This window comes from Acanthochromis polyacanthus, chromosome 7 (assembly GCF_021347895.1).
Source record: "Acanthochromis polyacanthus isolate Apoly-LR-REF ecotype Palm Island chromosome 7, KAUST_Apoly_ChrSc, whole genome shotgun sequence".
Lineage (NCBI taxonomy): Eukaryota > Metazoa > Chordata > Actinopteri > Pomacentridae > Acanthochromis > Acanthochromis polyacanthus.
In genome coordinates this window covers 14,381,796-14,403,294 of record NC_067119.1, presented here as the reverse complement: position 1 = coordinate 14,403,294, position 21,499 = coordinate 14,381,796, and the positions used below count along the sequence as shown (strand labels likewise).

General features: G+C 39.5%; 1 protein-coding gene across 2 annotated transcripts in view; it reads right to left on the bottom strand.

Annotated features, from left to right (window-relative positions):
• sh2b3 (SH2B adaptor protein 3) overlaps positions 1-21,499 on the bottom strand; it is a 63,916-nt gene that overhangs the window by 23,064 nt on the left and 19,353 nt on the right. The gene's annotated exons all lie outside the window — the stretch shown is intronic.

Here is a 21,499-nt window from a genome sequence, read left to right as displayed (position 1 = left end):
TAATTTGTCTGTGTTTTTAATTAACCTTTGTCTGGGACAGCTGCAGAAAAGCTGCATTTTAGAGAAATTATTATAATTTGCAAATTTATATTTTTTTCTTACACTCTGACACCAACTTTAACAGATCATCGTTACAAACTCTGAGATCTCTGACAATTAAATATAGCTTTATGAGTTTGATTATGAATGACTCAATTGCATCTGTATTTTGAGATTTTACAGCATTTCTGTGTTTAATAATTGAAAATTAAATTTAGATATTGGACTGTGACAGACTGTTTTTTCTCCATGTTTTGACATTTTATACTCTAGTCAAATAACTAATCAAATACAATCAATAAAAAAATAAATAAATTATTGTTGAAAATATTTTGAAAAAGTTCCAAATGAATGACATTCATCACAGTGTACTATATATTATTTTTCTTCCATTCTTGTCCACTTAAGTTAGATGAATTATCAATATTTAGGCCAAATACGTTAATGAATAAAATCCAAAGAAAACCAGAAACATTTTAGGAATTAATGCCATCTGTAATATCTGCGTCACACAGGTTTACACACTCGGCAGCGGACGTAAACAGTCGATGAAAGTAGCGCACAAACAACAAGCAACAGATGCAACCATGCAGCCTCTCACCCACACAGTCACAAACACATCTACAGTTTGAGCGCACACACCCACACACGGGTGACACACAGGATGTTTGGAGTCCAAAACGATCTTCCCAGGGTCCCTTTCTCAAGGCCGTCGCCACGGCAACGGACTGACACTCAACATTCCTGTATCCCTCCGAGGGTCACTGTAGCCAACGCTGTCCGGGGTGCACGCATGTGTGCGTGTGCGTGTGTGTGCGTGCGTGTGTGTGTGTTTGTGAGCTAGACTGGCCTTAGACTCTGCATGGTTACCAAACTGGTCTCTGGAGAGATTTTACAAAAGCATGTATGTACAGTTTTCTTGCAGACACACACACATTTTAGAGCTACAGCAACAACCATCAGGGCCTCCTCTGTCAGGGGAGGTCATGACCTCAATCACAGTAACCAACACATCTGTCTGTACTTCCCCTGGTTTCAGGTAGGGATCATAGATGTGTTTCTTTAGTTTTGTTGCTGCATATTCGTAAGGGATAAGTCTTATTTTCAACGCATCACATGCAAAGTACCAAAAGCCAAAGCCTCATTAGCTGATATCTCCGTGTCACAGAGCTCCACTGGTGTCCGACAAATATTAAAAACACACCTGTAAACCACGCTATTCAATATTCTAGCCAAATGTAGCTCAAACTTCAACCAAACTTCCAGAAAGTCACTAAAAGAAAACACAAATCCCATCCACTACACTTGGTGCACTTAATGTTCCCTGAAGCCACTGCAGAAACACAGCATGCCTCTAGATGGAACAGTTAAGAGTCAAATGGATTAAAATTGCATGTTCTTTTTTCTGGATAGCACACATGCTCCATATAAAGTGATGGTTTTTTTTTTGCCAGCTGTGTTTACATTTGTACTACGTCACATTTTTCTTCTGTTGACACACCCAACTTTTCCATCTCAGCCACTTCTTTTTACATTTCCGGCGTTTCCACTCAAGACTTTTCCATGCACAAATTGAAAAATTGCACTGGAAATTCCCAGTTACACGGGGTGAAAGCGGTCGTCTGCAGTTAGTCTGAATGATTTTTCCAAAAACATGACCGATATTACTGGCTGATAACGGCCTCCCAGAGATATCGCACAAAGCCCCTTTGTTTTTGTACTGAAAATAACAGCACAAAAAGATACTTGGGTTAAGTAAGAAACGGTGTCATCACATGGTTTATCCATCAGACTGGCTCCAATCCCATTCTTTAAAATATTCTGCTCACTGCAGCACATGTAGCAGAGCAGGTATCACAGATGGTGGTGCAGTAACATGCTGTCTTTACAGAAAACTGCCAAAAAGTTTGTGAAATACATTGCTGGAAACTTGATAAACAAGGCCCCTATCATTTTTCCGGTCTATTGCCATAATATTTATCTATATCTAAAATCTGTATCCCTATAAACCACAAAAATCCAGTATCGGTCCGGCTCTTCTAAAAATCCCCTGCTGCTATTTTAGGCAACTATTTAAGCTTGCCTAAACTTTGAAATCATTTAATATACATTTAATTTAAACACACATTTAAATCAAAAACAAGATAAGTAACACAGGATGACTGGAAATGAGGAAAAGTATTTAGACATGATCTAACATTGTTGGTTTCAGTCTTGTCGTGACATCTGTTGACAATAACTACACAAAACTGCTTTATATGCCAGTATTGTGGGGGATATTTTTAAGCAGTCCATGTTACAGGGATGTTTTTACAATCTGGTTTCAGATCGTAGCTCTGCTTCGATCGTTGCTACTGTACACAAATTCCTGGTATGTTTGTAAAGAAAAAATGTGTTCCTATTTTAATATGTTTATACAACATCTACAGCTGCAGCTCATGGTGATCTGCAGCAGCTGGCATTGCTTTCACTCTCCACTGTGCTGCCAGACTTCACCACCTGTTGCTTGTGTCACGCAGATAAACACTCCTGAGGTCTTCCTCCAGAGCTGCTGGGACAGAAATAGACTCCGATCCCAGTTCGCTCCTGCTTTGCTCGTTTGTGCAGGGTCTCCTTTGGTATTCAAAGCACAACTTGATTCAGAAAGCAGATCCAAAAAATGATAACATTGTAAAAAAAAAGGAAAGGTTTAAGGCCCCGCTGGGGTTTACATGCACGGAAAGCAGCTGTAATCACAAAAGAGCACATTACCAATGCATGAAAACGGAAGCATCTTTCAAAATGCAATTTTGGGGTCAGCTATTTAAAATGGCTTGGTTAAAAATGTAACAGTCACATCATGTAAAATAAAATTCTTTCAGAAGGGCTGCACATTTAATTGAATGATAATCACAGTTTTGGCTTCCAGCAAACAGCCCATGTAGATATCTTACATTACAATGCTTTATTTTAGTCTTCTAAAGGTAATTTCTAGTCACACACCTGCCTTGAGTTGCTGCAGTAGCTGTGTGTGGAGACTAGAGGCTTCTCTATGCACATCTGTCCAGCTAGCATCTACTGTAGCCTGTCAGCGAGGCATTTAGGGAACATCTGTAAATTGTAGCAGCCATCAAAAAAAAAAAAAGATATTCAGCAAGCATATCATTGCAAGTAAAATTTTAGTTTTTTTTTTTTTTTTACACTTCTACAAGTTGCACTGAATTCATGTGAAAATGCAAAGATTTGTACATTAACTGGATAGAGCACAACATGGAAGTGAAAGCAGTGCTCTGTTCAAATGAGAATCTGCACTAAAATATCCTTGCATCACTAAAATCAATGAATAATTGCGATAAATTATAATGACTTCTAAATAATTGAGATGATCATTCAGGCTTTAAATCGTGCAGTCCTAATTTTAAGTTTCACTTGTGCATTTCAAAGGTTCCTGTTTTTTTGTTGTTGTTTTTTTCTCAGATCAAACCAAGAAAATATTTAAAAAACATGCCTCCTCTGAGGAAAAAAAACAACAAAACTCTTACAGCCACCTCTGTACACACTAGTTTCAGAATCAGACTCAGAGATGTTTATGATGTGTGTTCATAGGTGGAGTACATGCAGCAAAGAGATCACTAGAGCTGATCACATTCACAATCAGCTCTATCTGTGGCATCATGGAGGATGTGGGAAATGCGCGCACACACACATACACCGCCGAGCTCTCGTTGTGGGGTTACCAACACTGATAGAGATGACTGTGTTCTTGGAAACCTGTCACAAGCTGTGGCCCTCTGTAATGAATAAATGTGTCACTTCACTGTGCTGCCCTCCTTGCATACTTCTCAGAAATACTGATACACAAGCAAAATGTGAAGTTAAGAGAGCATACGCGAGATTCACAGAACTGAGCGCAGTTCCTCGTAAATGAATTAGCTGTGGTTTTGCACTCGAGAAAAGACCAATTAGCAAGCCTGACAGAGCAGAAAAAAGAAGAAGGGAAAGTGGCAACTACTTTCTCAGGTGTCTCGCAGGTTTTTTTTCTCTCGTGATAACAATCAAAATGTGACAGAAAATCATAAAGACAGCTAATAAAAAAGTGCAATGTTGTAGATTTTCTGCCACCTTATTAAGCACAATCTAACTCTGACAAATATTTTTCCAGCAGATAATCTAAAGGGCTTTGAAGTCATGAAAACACATACTAATATTTACCAACAACTTAATAAGCTAGGGAAGTGTAGAAGGAAAAGCAGGAGAATGAGATAAGAGAATGGCACGTATTGCACAGTTACATAGCAAATTTTCAAGTTTGTACATAAGCAACTCATCATTTCTTAGAATCAGTACAATTGCAAAATACTCAGAAATTGCACATTATGCATGTATAACTGTGCATCAGATTATGTGTTTATTCTCATGCTGCTAAAAGAATCAGCTTACGCAGGCCACCAAGAACCATTTCCCCATTTAACTCTCACGACATCTCTTCTTGTACAGGCCGTTGGAGGTATTTCTTCCCAGAATTTTTGGAGATATTCACCAGTGAGATATATCTGAGGCTTAAAATACACGAGAGGAGGATTGTGTTTCATTTGTTGTGCATTTGGCATGAATTAAAAAACAGCATTTGACAAACTCAGCTGAAACAAAATGTGTATCGGTTACTCAAGATAATCCACAGATCTGACTGAGAACAGTTTTTTTGGATCGTTTTTCTACTGAAAATGTGAATTGTTTGAATAGCGACTGTTTTGCCACTGAGGACAAAGTCTACTGACATGTTGGTTTTGGAAAAATATCTTTCTTTGACAATTCAATCTCAGTCTTAAAGCACTACAAACCCTGTATTCCCCTCCAACACAAGTGAAGGCAGCATAGTGATCCTAAATCTAACAGCAGAGTCTCTGCATGAGATATCATTTCCAGGGTGTCTTGGTAGCCTGATCGTCTGGGATGTTGACCATACGGTCACAATTTCCCCAATTTGAGTCCCACTGGGGGCTTCCTCTCTCCCCTCTCATTTCCTGCCCTGACTTTAATGCTATCAAACAAAAAGACAGAAACATTCCCCAAAACACTTAAAAATAAAAGTATAATTTCCAAACCCTCTGTGGAGAAATATCGACTGACATGAATGACAAGATGTTACCAGGTCATTATGATAAATGATTATTTGTTTGGCCCTGACCACTGTTGCAGAGTGACTATTTATTTAATGTCCTAATCTTTAATTATGCAATTTACCAAAGATAACTTAAGTAAAACCCAATGTCGTCATGAGTGGAACACCTTGTTCTAATGCTGAAATATCATCAAAAAGAACCCGAAGAAGCAGATTAGTTTACCGAGAATCAGAAAATAGATCATGTGATTGTGTGTAGTGGTGAGCAGAGCGTGAATCTCTCCACATGCACACAAGTGGTGTTCGTGCAGCTGAGTTTCCAAGTACTTAAACCAATTCTTTTTTTTTCCATCAATGACAAATATCGGGCAAAAACATTTTTTACATAAGCATGAGAAGTTTTTGTGAGTGAAGACTTTTTAAAAAAAAAAAAAAATCTGCTTCTCGCCTATAGAAAAATGAGGAAAAAGCTGCCATAAACCTTTCTGTCCTCTGTAAGTTGTGCTTGTTGTTGCATCATGATTACAATGTTCACTTGGGAAGTGCTTGGTGTGTGTATTATGAATTGCTAGCAAGAAATATGGACACAAGTTTGAGAAAGTTTGCACAACATTCCCTCAGCAGTGGCTGTAAAATTGTGTGCATGCATGTATATGCGTGTAGGATCTCGCTTGTGTGCTACTAATCCACATGTGTGAGACTCGGCATGTGTCAGTTATGGGTGTGTGTGTGTGTGTGTGTGTGTGTGTGATGGTCAGTTAAGGGTGTGTTGTGTGTCCAGTAACTGTGCACATGTGGAAAAAAATAGTAAATATATTCTTCCCCAGCATGTAAAACATTTTTCTTTCTTTGAAATCCAGTCTTTACTCCCTTCCTGCTCTTTGCTTTTGTTGTAAATTACTCACGTGCAACTCCTAAACTAACTCGTCAAAATTTTGCCCTGAAATTGGACACACCAATCACTAAGGACTTGCTGGAGCCAGAGCAAACTCTAAATGTTTACAACTCCGGAGCAAAAGGGACGATTTAGTCCTCAGTGAGAAGCACTAGAAGCAAAGATAATGAAGAAATGCTTGCTGTTTTTGGCCTTGTAATGGAAACCAGGCCAAAGAGTTGCCCAGAAAGTGTCGGGGGAGTGAGTTCAGTGGAATTAGAGATGTGACTATGAAAAAGAGTCAAGAGGAAGTGAATAGGAAAGTGTGGAATGACAAGGAGAAGTAAAGCACCACATACCCATGTTTAAATATGGCTACAGTTTTTTTTAGACCGGCCTCCCCAAAGTCCTGGCTTAAACTGTCTGTCAGAAATCCATCAAAATGAGTTGAACTACCCTAATTCAATCAACAGGAGACATTAAAGACAATCAGACGCTTGTAGACGGCTTCCAAAAGTGTCTAATTGAGGTGAAATGGCCAAAGGAGGTTTATCTGAATATCAGAATTGCTGTATGTATATTTTTGACCCAGCAGATTTTGCCATATTTCCAGAAGACCTGCAATAAATCAATGCAAGAACCAAAATGCACGATTGTTTCTTTTCAACCGTCCAAATATTAAATTTAAAGGATTCACTGAGCACTCCAAACTGCCATGGTCTTTAAAGGGCGAGTAAACCTTTGTTCACAACTGCATACAGAAATGAACACTTGGTTCTGCAGCGTTCACCAATTTAACCTTCTAAAGCCTTGTACAGAAAATCTTCCAGGGATGTTTTGGTCTTTTTTATTTGAAAGCAACAAGCCTCAACACATAGACATATGAAATTAATCTTGCGTGTACCTGCATGGGAGTATATTTTGGGCCCAATCAATCAGAGTGCCTTGTAATAAAAACCTGATCGTTAATAAAGTTGCACTGAGAGCTACTGGTGTTTGCATGACTTTTAATGAAGCACACACCTAATCATACTGCAATTGTGCTTACTCAAACCATGACATAATTGTGCTTAGTAACACAATAATCTTTGCAGGTGCGTGTGTAGGTGTGTGTTTGTAGGTCTGTGTGAACAAGAAGAACAGAGGCCAATAAAAAAACTGTTGGGTGAGGGTGTTGCACAGCTTGGGGGCTTTCCACATGCTACTCAGCAAGGTCATGTGCACTGGCACTGTGGTTGTAGGTTGCACACACACACAACAAAGAGGTTATGACAGCGGGAAAATGCACACATGCGAGATGCATGAACAATTAAATATTAGCCACCACTAAGGGAACCCATGTGACGACCTGCACATGTCTAATTTTCATTAATGCAGGCAAACGCACCATGACAAGCCCTCCTGCAGAACAAAACACAGAACTAGAAAGAGGCAGAGCAAGAGATCTGACAAACATCTTGACCACATGACTCTAACCACTCCACTTCCTTTAGATGTTTCTCTAGATTTTTGTCACACTGAAACACACACGAGGAAGCACACATGCATTTTCAACACTGTGAGAGAAGTTTTCCACTCTGCCTGAGAAAATATGTTTTCTGTCTGCCTCCTTTCGACGACATTCAAACAAAACAAAAGTGACAAATGATGTGAAAAGCTTTGTTGCTCACCACATCTTAGCTCAACTTCTCTTGCTTTTCCGTCAATTCTCTTTTGGTGTATAGCGTGCACTTAGACCCTTCTGACATCGCAAATTTGGGAAATGTGTACATAACGATATGCACAAATGTTTCCAGTTTAACATCTTTATCCAGACATTCACTGATCATCGTTCCTGTCCAGTCGCAGAGGCAGCAGGCTACGCAAGAAAGCTTTGATTTCTTCTTCCTAGTCACAACCTCCGGCTCTTCTTTCAAGATATCAAGGCATTTCTCAGGCCAGGTGGGATTTGCTTTCCTTCCAGCATGTTTTTAAACTGCCTTGTGGTCTCCTAAAGCTTTAACTTGCCAACATTATCCCATTCATGCCAGAGCCACCTACACTGGCTTTGTCTGCTTGAAATACCAGCCACTGTGGGCTCCTTCTCCATGCCACAACACCAAGCAAAGCAAGCAAATTTCTGAAATATTAACTTACATCTGCTTGTAGATTTCCTTCTCCATCTGATATTTATTAATAATAAACGTACTCTGAACTCAAAAGGACATGATTTTGACGGAGTACATGGGCTCAGACTCGCCGGGGCTGGCTCCTGTCCCCACAATGTTCCACAGTCCGCCTCAGTTCATCACAGTTCCATGAAGCCAGTAAAAACATCATCAACAGCAAAACACAGAAGCAATCTTGAGTTCATCAAACCATCTAACCTCCACTTCTGAACTTGTCGTTGAGATTTGGCTTCTAAAAACTGGTAACAGGGCAAAACTTTGGTAAGTCCCAACAAAAAGGTGACTGACTTACAGCTCAAAGGACACATGCATATTTTAATAAAGACAGCCCAACAACTTTCACTCATCGAATTCTACAGTACACGCCCGCATTCAGACAGTCTTGAAGAATCATCTGCCAAGGTACTGCATTGATCAGTCACATTCATGCAAACACACGTTATTTGTAGATGACTTTGTGAAGTAAAGGCCGTATTTCTACCATTTACCTTCCACTGATCATGACAACAGATAAAATAATAGCAGTGCAGTTGTAAAAACCTCTCGATTCACAGATCCAACACCAAAACACAGTGATGGCAACAGCAAATTCTGATTTCAGCTGAAAGTTGTTGACCGGGGGGGAGGGCCTGAAAAATGAGCAAAAATATAATAATACTAGACTTTTTTAAGTCAGCAAATTAACTTACATGTTCTTCAACCCTTTTTCACTATCTTCACTTCAAAATACACTACATACACTATATAAAAGTACTATACTATACTATATATATATATATATACTATCAAATCGCTGGGCCGTTTACAATTGAACGATAGCTTCAGTGAATGCTAACGTCCCCCCCAGTCAACAACAAACGATAGCTTCGGTGAAAGTCTCACGGGAGTCTATGTTAACGACGTTAACATCAGCGACAATAAAGTGTTCAAATTTGAAATCAAATCGGCGGAAATCCGCGGATCCGCAGAAAATTGCCATCCCTGAAAACATGGCTTTCCAGACTGTATTTCATCATCACATTGGTACCTGAAGCTACTTCAAACTAAGTCCCACACAGCTTTGTTTGAACACAGAGATGAACTCAGTCTGAACTCCCTCTAACTCAGTGATTTCCACCAAAGACCAAAAATGTCTGGAAATGCCTGTTAACATTATCAGAGATTTGAGCTGATCAAGTTTGAAAGCCTGCTATACTTGACCAACGGCCCAAAATAAAAGATGTTCAGCTTCTTGACTTCTGAGAAACTGGAACCAACATGTTTTCCTGTTCTTTCTTGAAAACTGCCTAAAAAACAGGAAGCAATCTTTGTCATAGTTCCTATCATGTTTCAGTCTTGGAATCATAGATATCACCCTAGTTTCCTCAGTGAAGGTGTGTCTCAATTCTCCTGTCTCTTAGGGCATTTGTGCATAAACAACTTGATCAACACAAGACTCCAAAGAAAAATCTCAAAATATGGCTAAATTTGGGACTTTAAAGTCCATTGATGCTTCTGCTGCACTAAGGAGACAAAAAAATAGCAGCAGATGGAAACATCAGATCTGTGGACACCAATGAAAAGAACATTCTTCAAATTAATACATGAAACAATAATGCAATATTTCTGCAATGTGTTTCACATTATGTTCCCTGTTTTGTTGCTTGGTTCTCTTTTAAGTACATCGTCTTGTTCCGCTGTCCTCTTCTACAGAGATTTAACACCCAGTTGCAGAATTATTAGTACAAGCAGCTGTTACATCGCAACAAAATACCTCCAGTAGTGGATGGAAAGACCCATTCATTCTGGCTTTTTCTTTGCTGATTTTCTCACAGTTTTGTTAAAATGAACACTACATTTGAAAGGCAACTGTGTTTCTTCCATAATACAACTTATTTCCTGCATGGGCAAGCTGGTTCATGTAGACATTTTGACTGTGATGGATCTATCCTAGAAACTTGCTACTTCTACTCAGAGCAAAAGCTTTTCAATCATAGCTCCGTAGATAAGTCATAGCAAATTATATCTAATATTCTACTGGAAGACTTCAGAGAGGTAAAATAACAAAAGCATCAGAAGCGTTTTCGTTTTGTCTTTCCATGCCCATATTAGTTGAGAGAAGATCAACAGAAAATCATCTTGTGATCTACTGTATTTTGCCTACAACATCTGACAGAGTCTACTTCTTTGAAGCCTTTAGTTATATTTACACCAAGTGCTTTCCTTAGAAATTTGTGGTTTTAAACTTGGTAGGATCTCTCTATGACTCACCGTCTTCCTGACAAGAGTCATTACTGCCGACTTTGACTAAACACTGGTTTTCTACTTGGTCTTAATCCCTCGAGCCTACTTTCACGCAAGTGTGGTATGTGGGGAGTTTTAATTAAGAAACAAAATGCTAAATTATATAGAAATCGACAGAATATGGGCTGAAACACTATGGACGCTGGCCAATGTAAAATCCACCACCATCAAAAAGGTTTACCATCTATGAGGAGCTCTTACTTTTCCCTGACAGTAAGTGTACTACAAAGTAAGTAGGCTAATGACACATTTTGCTGAGACAGTCTTTATTTTATTGTGGTTGGAGAAACTTACATGAACACCAGAAAACCAACTTCTTTGAAAAAGCAGGGAGCTGTGGCATGATCTAGCTTTCTGATCACCAACACTACACATCTTTTACACTGTTTTAATCCAGGTTTTGCTCATTGAATTATGATCTTGTCATATTATTTTATGCTTTAATAGCCTTTACACTTCGTTAAAAGTGCTCCCTTTGCATCCACTGTACTTTCCCATGACTGAGTTTTCAACACTGGTGAACACAACACCTCACCTTGGCAGTACTGGCTCTACGTCTAACCCTCTGAGATATGAATGCACCACAAGAAACAGATTTTGGAAAGTGCAAAATAAGACTTCAAAATGATGTCATGTCACAACTGACCCATGTAGCTGTAATTAGCATAGATATAGCAGGGGTTTGCATGAGCAGTGATACCGTCTGTTTTTGTGAACAGTTTCCAGTTATCAGGTACAACGAGCTAGAAGTAATGTGATCAATTAATTCTGCAGTAAATGACAACTTAATGAAGGTTGTAAAGTTTAGTTTTTGTAGAAAATGTTTTAGAGGGCGCACCGGTAGCTCAACTAGTTGAGCGGGCAAGCCATAAACAGGGACTACAGTCCCCGACACAGCAGTCATGGGTTCAAGTCCAACCCATGGCCATTTGGTGCATGTCATTCCAACTCTTCTCCCCACTTTTCCTGTCTTTCTATCCACTGTCCTATTTTATAAGTCCAAAACATAACTTCAAAAATGAAACAGTTTTAGAGATGTTGAACTTTGTGGGAAACTTGGAGGCTGTAACCTGCTAAACTGTACTGTGATATACTAACCGTGTTACCAATATTTAGTTTACCCTTATTGATATCAATGATCTTAAAAAAAACTAGTATAACTGTATCAACAACTCCTCTCTAAAACAGCTTAAACAAAAACTGAAGCTTCATGAAGAATATAAACTTTGTTGCAGTGTAATCCTGCTGGCTCTGTAGATACCCAATCTTCCTCTTTTCCTTTCGGCTTTTCCCTTCAGCGGTCGCCACAGCGAATCAATTGCCTCCATCTACCCCTGTCTTCTGCATCCTCTTCTCTCACACCAACTACCTTCATGTCCTCTTTAACCACATCCATAAACTTCCTCTTTGGTCTTCCTCTAGGCCTCCTGCCTGGCAGTGGGAAACTCAGCATCCTTCTACCAATATATTCACTCTCTCTCCTCTGGACATCTCCGAACCATCTCAGTCTGGCCTCTCTGACTTTATCTCCAAAGCCTCTAACATGTGCTGTCCCTCTGATGTACTCATTCCTGATCTTATCCATTCTGGTCACTCCCAAAGAGAACCTCACCATCTTCTGTTCTGCTACCTCCAGCTCTGCCTCCTGTCTTTTCCTCAGGGACACTGTCTCCAGACCAAACAACATGGCTGGTCTCACCACAGTTTTGTAAACCTTTCCTTTTATTTTAGCTGAAACTCTTCTATCACACATCACACCTGACACTTTTCTCCAGCCGTTCCAGTCTGCCTGTACACGCTTCTTCACCTCTTTTCCACACTCTCCATTGCTCTGTACTGTTGACCCTAAGTACTTAAAATCCTCCACCTTCTTGATCTCTTCTCCCTGTAACCTCACTCTTCCACTTGGGTCCCTCTCATTCACACACAGATACTCCATCTTACTGCTGCTAACCTTCATTCCTCTCCTTTCCAGGGCAAACCTCCACGCCTCTAGCTTCTCCTCCACCTGTTCTCTGCTCTCACTACAGATCACAATGTCATCTGCAAACATCATAGTCCATGGAGACTCTTGTCTAACCTCGTCTGTCATCTTGTCCATCACCATAGCAAACAAGAAGGGGCTCAGAGCTGATCCCTGATGTAGTCCCACCTCCACCTTGAACTCCTCTGTTACTCCTACAGCACACCTCACCACTGTCTTACAGTCCTCATACATGTCCTGCACCACTCTAACATACTTCTCTACCACTCCAGACTTCCTCATACAAAACCACAGTTCCTGTCTGGACACCCTGTCATAAGCTTTCTCCAGATCTACAAAGACACAATGCAGCTCCTTCTGACCTTCTCTGTACTTCTCTATCAACATCCTCAAAGCAAATATTGCATCTGTTGTACTCTTTCTTGGCATGAAACCATACTGCTGCTCACAGATGTTCACCTCTGCCCTTAGTCTAGCTTCAACTACTCTTTCCCATAGCTTCATCATGTGGCTCATCAGCTGTAGATACCCAATCATGGTGAAAAAACACTGCCTGCTAGCACGAACCTAGCTGATACAAAAAGCACAAGTAGCACTTTAGGGCTACAGACTGAGACCAAATAGGAAAGCTGCAAAAAAACAAACAAACCAAAAAAAAAAACAGAAAACGGGGCAGCTAAAACAAACAAAATCAACCTATACTTTCACAATAATCACCATTTTTTCAATCATCTCTTTTATGACAATCTTTAAATTTTAGACCATTAGCTGGACAAAATGAAGATGCTACCTTGGATTCTGGGGAATTCTGTATTTTTTTGTATTAAGTATTTTTCACTTTTTTCACTTAAATGAAACAATAACCAATAAATCCATAATAAAAAGTGAGTTGGTACCCTAATTTATACATAACTAATCCTCAAATGACTTCCATGGCACTGAGAAGCATGACTGTTACGAAATCAAGAACCTAATGTAACATTGCAGACCTCTGCTTCCTTGAGGTCAGGTCAAATTTAAGCAAAGTCACTGTGGCTGTTAAAACATTTCAGAACTACAATTACTATGTCAGTCAATCACAGATGCTGTTTGCAGAGTGACTTTTAAATTCAATGGCTGCTTAAGAATTTTCCAGACGCTTCGCTATCCAGAGATTTTTTTGTTTGTTTTTTTTTACAAAATGTTGTTCAGATTCCCATGGATTGTACAAGATTAAGATCTAATGATATGAAAGTAGAAGGGTGGGGGGGACACAAGTTCAGACAGATCAGCAGAAAGAAGCTAAAAAGCAGAACATTTTAGGTAGCAAATGCACAAAAGTTTGAGTAATCTGGTTTAATGAACCAAAAAAGATAAACACTAGCACATTTGTGTCATTCTGTATCTGTCTGGTTGAAACAAATGGATATGGTATGTGACATCTGCACCGTGCACACACATGTGGCAAACACACATTCAGTGAATACTCACGAATGCATGTGCACCCACGCACTTTACATGACTCAGTCAGTCACTTCAAGGCATAATTTTAAGGTTTCATGAAACTCAATCCCTGGAAAGAGGAAAAGATTTGACTTGTGGGTGAGATACCAAGACTGTGGTGATGTAAAATGAAACTTTCTCAGAGACAACCTGTGCTCTGAATACTAGCGTCAGCAGAGACAAAATGGCTAACTGAAGTTCTACAGAATTACACACTTGGTTGCTACTTCCAGGATGTCGAGACCAAAACAAAGCAGCAAGCTGGAAGCAAAAGACATTGCTAGAATTTCTTGAGGGTGATATTTCCAGCATCATGTCTTTAAAAGTTTGTTCGACAAAAACTCCAAGATCCAAAGAAATTCCATTAACTATCATACAATAAAAGGAAAATGGCAATAAATAATTAATGAAGTACTAAAATAGTTAATTAATAGCTAATTAATTTTCTCTTGACTAATTAATTGACTTACTGTTTTAGCCAAGGTTATTTTAAATGTTGTCGTGAAAGAGCTTCAACAAATCACAGTTATGTCCTTTAAATGCTGGTGAATGTTTTACGATTGTTTTGTTGCCATAAGCCTCAGGGCTGCAATACAAAACTGAAGTTTCAAATAACATAATAATGATAATATAATAAGCATGTAATTACCCAATATAGTTACTGGAAGTAATACAAAGGTTTTTTACGACAGCAACAGTTCCAATGAAAACTCTGCAGAGTGCATATTTCCCTCAAGAACTGGGACATCGTTTCTGGAAAGACACACTGATGTTAAGCTTTTGAAATGTCAGTTTTCAGTGCTTTGAGGTGTTAAAAAAATAACATTTTCATTTCACAGAGTCAAAATCTGCATGGATAAATGTAACAAAATATGTATCCTAATTGATTTGATTTGAATAAACTTAGCCTGTATGTGCAACCAGGGACTATTTGAACCAGGGAAGTTTGCTTTTATGAACTCTCCTCTTTTGTAAGAACTCTACAGACACAGAGTTAAAGAAAAGACCTGCAGACACCTTCATCTCTCTGTCTGTCCTCGTCTTTACTAGCTTGTCAACCTAACTGTCGGTCTGTCTTTCTACATGTCTCCTGCTGTTGTGCTTCCTGTATATCTCATAGCTGGTTTCATTCTGCTTCTGGTTCAGCTGACTGAGGCCCATGTGTTCGGGGCTTTAGTTGTGGTATGCAACGAGAGCCAAATTAACGCTGCATGTTGCCATATGAGAGGCTGAAGTACAATAAGTAACGCAGAACAGATGGACACCAGTGTCTGCTGTATGGAAAACTATTTTCCACTGATGTTGCATACTCCTCTTTCACTGTCAGTGCAAGAGGGGAAAAAACATGAATGAAAGATAAAGATAAATGCATAAATATGTATCACATACAGAAATGCATTTTGACATGCATAAACTCCAGATGTGTTGGTTTAATGACCCATAACTCCACATAAGATTTTCTAAGAAGGTCTGTTACTGGCATTTCTTCTATTTTCTTTTCTCTGAAGGCTTGAGATAAGGTATCACATGACCCTGACAGGATGGAGAGGCAAAGACAAAGCTTTTACCATATATGCCAGTGTACATTAAAAAAATAAAAATGTGTGAGAATCTACAGCGAGAGCACAGACACATTCAGACAGAGAAGGACAAACTCCAAGAGCAACATGATACACAGTGTAGGCACATGCACACACAGGCATGAAATGAAACCATGTGGGAAAGATTAAGGCTAGAAGAGCTGGAACACACGCACGCACGCACGCACGCACGCACGCACGCACGCACGCACGCACGCACGCACGCACGCACACACACGCACACACACACACACACACACACACACACACACACACAGCTGAGACGAGATGAGATGAGATGAGAGGGGTATGATTAAGATGAAGTTTACAGGAGGTCTGAGGAAACATATCCGCCATCAGACTGTAGAAGTCTGTGGGAACTCGCACTGAAAGACAGAATACCACGATTTTCCTGGCAAGACACTAACCTTGTCTGTAACCTTGACTACTGAACGTCAGATGAAAGGAAAATTTGGGCTCGCTGCTGAAGAAACAGCCTCTTTGGTTGAGCTAAATTCAAGGCTGACGAAGGTAAATAACATAATTTCAAGACATGAAGCAAAGGGCACACTGAAATATAATAAAATAAGCCGTATACTATAATTGAATTCACACCTATTGCGTCGGCTAAATAATCTAAATTAACACCAGGAGAGGAATAATCTGGGTCACGGTGTTAGTTTGTCCTTTTGGAGGTGCTTAAGGCCAGAGTTAGAGGCCGAGACAGAGATAGAGAATATAAGGATAGGAACTCAGACAACACGGTGGAAACTGTGGAGACTTCTGCTCTTTTCAGCTGACATGACAGGATTCACTTCTGCAATAACACAAGAAATTGCATCGCCTCAGATTTGTTATTTTGTCATTCTATCTGCAAAACAACATACAGACCGAAAACCTGCTCATCTAGCTGCCACTGAAGGTAGAATGTATGGACAGTGTCTTATCATTTTTTTCACAGCAAAAAAACACTATAATAAGGGAGAATTGAAGATTAATTTTTCATCCATTACTGTCAAATTCAGATAGGTAACTACTGTTGGTTATGTTTGCATTGCATTGATGACTGCACAGCTAAAATATAACTTCAGATGTATTAAATGTTTTATCTGTTGTTTTGTCTGTTTTTAGTTTGACCCACAACTTCAATGACATCTTTGTAGTTGTCTTTCTGCACTTTTTTTTCATAACAAATAACTAAGCTTTATTAAACAAATCTGGTTATTCTAGTAATTTGTTGACAGAATAAATGCAGGCACTCGCATCTAGAATACAAAATGTCATTTTTTTCAAAAACAAACATAGAAGCAATCAGAGTCGAACTGACTGGCCATAGTCTTCCTTTCATGTATTTCCACTTCCATTCTCCTGCAAAAGTCGGGAGGTGTTTTATGGGTCATTGCTATGCTTTTACCTTCACTTTTTATCTGAATTGAGCAGGCATAAGTTGATTTTAGAGCAACAATGCCACTGAATCAAATACCTGGCTTGAATTTCCATGCAGGATGAACTGAGAATTGTAATGCTCAGTGTTAGTCAATTAAATATTTCATTTTATGTAGATTATTTAAAATCTTTTGTATTATTGCAGTTACACTGTGAACATGGAGGCAGAAAACAGCATGATGACTGATCTGATAATTCTACAGAGAAAAATAAAATCCTGTATTACAAAGGGCTTTTCAGTGTGTTGGCTTCTGATAAACCCTTAATTCACAGATCAGTCACTGAAACTGGCCTTCCTAATTTTGTCTTTACACCAACACCTATAGGCACACATACCTATAGAAACACTAAAGCATCTGCTTCCATTTTTTAAAAAATACCATGTTATTTTTGGTCTAAATGTGGACGAACAATTCAGATCATGCAGAAGTGAAACTGCACTCAGTTGTAAGTAAAATTACAGGACAGAACAGACAATTGTTAGGGCTTGCCTCGAGGAGGACTGCATCTTTCACAGCGGAAAACATGTTTACTGTTGTCTTTTCCATTTTAAAGTCTCCGCAATAAAAATAGCCAATGATCATGTAATGTGTTGCACAAAATCTGACAGGAGATTATCTTGTTGGTTTATTGCGTTTTTGGGATAATATTAAGGAACTAGTAGCTGCGTCTTTACTGCTGCTTTCTCACGCGAACGCATTATCAGTTTCCATGCAGCTTGCTCTTTTGTGCTAAATGAGTTCCCTGATATTACTTCTGCTTCTCACACATAAAGACACACACAGACAGACAGACAAAGAAAAATACACACATAAACACTACTCGTAGATAATTATTTTCTGTGCAGCCAAGACTCAGTACAAGTGCTGCATGGAGGCATTTAAAAAGCCCATAGATGTGTGAAACCCAAAACTGACATGCACAAAAAAGAAAACGCACCAACACAATGCACAACACAAACAAAACTAGCACATTGCAGGTTGGTGTGTTTAAATCGCGTCATTCAGGGCGTTGATACATGTGCTTTTTCTTGTGTATGTTAAAATGTGAGCATGCTAGTGCACCGCTCTCCTTCCTTTTAAGGCCATTTTCTGGGCCTTAGCTCACTGCCCTGCCAAAATTACACACACACAGACACACACACAAGAGGGAGAGCACTCATAGCATCAATGCAGCTGGCTAACTAAAGCAGCACTGCAAACAGCCAGGCAAATCCTGCCAATGCCTTCTCATTCTGAACAAACATGCGCACGCACACACACACACACACACACACACACACACAATAAATAAATACACACACACACACACACACACACACACACACACACACACACACACACACACACACACACACACACACGTTTGTACTTCTATCTTAGTGAGGACATCCATAGGCGTAATGCATTTCCTAGAGCCTTACCCTAACCTTAACCATCACAACTGATCGCCTAACCCTAATCCTTACCCTAACCAAACCTCAATTCATACCTGTTCTCTAAAAACAAGTCTTCACCCTCAAACATGGCTGTTTCAAAGTGAGGACCGGCCAAAATGTCCTCACTTTGTAAAAATGTCCTCACTTTGATAGTTAAATGCAGAAAATGGTTCTCACAATGTAGCAAGTACAAGAACACACACACACACACACACACACACACACACACACACACACACACACACACACACACACACACACACACACACACACACACACACACACACACACACACACACACACACACACAACTCTGGCTCTATCATCAACTGAATTACCTCACGCACATGGTTAGTACTGCAGCTGGCTGAGGAGTTGAGGGCTGCTAAATATAAAGCACTACAAACACACACACACACCCTCAGACACACACATGCATGCTACATCTTTTTCACGGCTCTCGGTTTGTGCCTGAAAACGCATTTGCACACACCCTGATGAGACTGAGTTCTGCTTGCAGTGACCTTATAGATGGCGGCCACTAGGACAGCAGTCAACCGAGCTGCTCCGATTACTGGTTTGGGGATCTCAGGGACTGGGTGTGCAAGCATATGCAGCCTTGCAGCTGGCCCCATCTGGAAATATTGCAGGGTTTAATGCCATGAGGTCTCATGTGGGGAACCAAGCATGCATTTGAGAAAAAAAAAAAAACTACATCCTGCTGCGCTGTGATTAGCTGTCAGCAAGCAAAGTCAAGGAAGGCAACCTGATATGTTTTGTCCCAAACTTCAAAATGCAAGGTAGTCGCACTGATATATTTTACATGTGACAACTATACATTTTCTGATCGTTAAGTGGTTGCATTAATTGTGAAGTGAAGAGTAGAAAAGCTGCAACTGGATGAAGCAAACCCCAAACAAACAGGAAATAGTGTAGGAGGCATATCTTCTCACTAAAGAGTAAAAAAAAGACATGACTGTTACAGTTTCTTTAATGTAACTGTGCACAATGTGCCACAGTGGGAAAATGATGTGATACATTCATGTATAGAAATTACTGTATTATAAAGACATGTGCAAGAGTGATCAGCAAGGCACATACTAATCAGAATCTGTCTTTAAAATTCTGAACAGTAACTCCATTTCCTCATTATTATCATCAGTGCTAAACAAATGATGGAGTTGTATGTAATGCAGTGCTGTTACTACTCTGCACACAAAGCAAGAGCAGACATGATGCTCTGATTAGCTTTCATTAGACCAAGCTGTGACTTGACTAATAATATTACTCTTTAGTGTTTGCAACCTGATTAACAACAAAACCTGTTCATCATCACAGCACACTCTGTAGCTACACATGAAAAATAAATCAACCACCAGAGGCAAAGGTGTGATGAAAACCGCCCATAAAACAAGCAGTTGTCTGAGGCAACGATAAATGTCATCACGGCTTTTGTCTTTTTTTGTCATGTGGCAAACTGTGTACCAAGAAGAGCTTCTTGGATGCTGCAAAATACCATTTATGAAAACAAAACAAACACAGGCAGAGACAAGAGATGATTTTTAAAAAGGATGGGGGGAAAACCCCTGCGAATAAAACAGCTGGAAACAGGAAATGACTTTATGCCTTTGTGTGTGCATGCTTGTGTTTGTGTGTGTTAATTTAGAATATGTGACACTGCTTGGCAACTTGTATTAACCAACCCTTTAAAGGCTTCTGTGGCTTTCCATCTAAGATCTACAGACTTATCTTGTACAGATATGACACACAAGATGAGGAACCTGCCAGCTGTTAAAGGTTTCAGTGCTGCGCAGAGTTCTGAGAAGAAGTAAAAAAAAGAGTTTGCAAGAACTGCACACACAATCCTCTGAAACACAGTCCTACGAAAGCACCAAGAACAAGTGTAACCGAAAATTCTTAGACATTGAAAATGAAACGCGAGTGAAGTGTTCATCTGCTTGATACAGCTAAAATGAATATGTAAAACACAGTGCATACATTTGTAGTTTTGGATTTGACTACGAGTAAATCAGCCCAAAATCACAACTGTGTATACTAGAACCTGACTACGCAGCTCTACAGTGGGACTTATTTTGCACTTAACACTGCTGGACTGTGCTTTTTTTTTTGAAAAGTCAAATCCAAACTCATCTACAGGCCCATCTTGAAAGAACAGTTTTACTTCTTACAAGGATTCAGGATGTGCTTGCAGATGAGCTAAGTGTCAGATTCGTAGCCGGTAGCCCATAAAAAAAACACTCCTCTCAGCATCCTTGAGCAACTGCTGCATCTTAAGTTTTTGATCCATACATGTACAGAAGTGTAAAAAAAGCAATCTGTGGTTCTAGGAGGGGTTACATCCTGATTCCCTGGCAAACAAATTCCAGCGTAGATGTGATATAGTGCACAAGATCAGTCTGCAGGGATTGCATGGTATCAATCTTCTCACCTCATTTTCAGAAAGCAAGTAAATCATTTCTAGAAATATTTGACTGCTCCTTTAATTTGTCATGTCAAGGCATATATTTCGAAGTAAATTGCATAACCGTCTAAACACTGTTACTGTGGCCTGTTGTCTAAGACACACCCTCCACTCACTCCATTTGCATTCAACAGAGACTGTAAGAAACCTATGACACGTGTACTGTTTACACAAACACACACTTGAGCTCTTATTGTTTAACTATTAAAAGTATGTACACAAAGTTTACATTAATGATGTTGCAAACATATGGTTCATGTGAGAAGTGCCATTTTGTGACATTATACATGCAACATATACATTGCAGAGTCCACTGAACTGGGTGTGAAAACTCACCAACTTCCCCTTTGTGACCAATGTTTGGAAGCTTTCTGTTATAAGTTATCGCATTTTCTTCGCATTGGTAAGTGTAGGTGACATTTTTGTTATAAACAAAAAAGTGTTGCTTGTGTTATGTTTGATTTTACAATATTTTAATAACTTTACAACAGTGTGCCTTCTTACGGGAGATAAGATCTAACTTGAAAAAAACCTCAAGTCACTTCCTGGTTAAATAAAGGTTAAACAAAAGCAAAAATGACTCTGAAAAGCCAGTGTTGGATTGTATTGGACAGCAAACCTT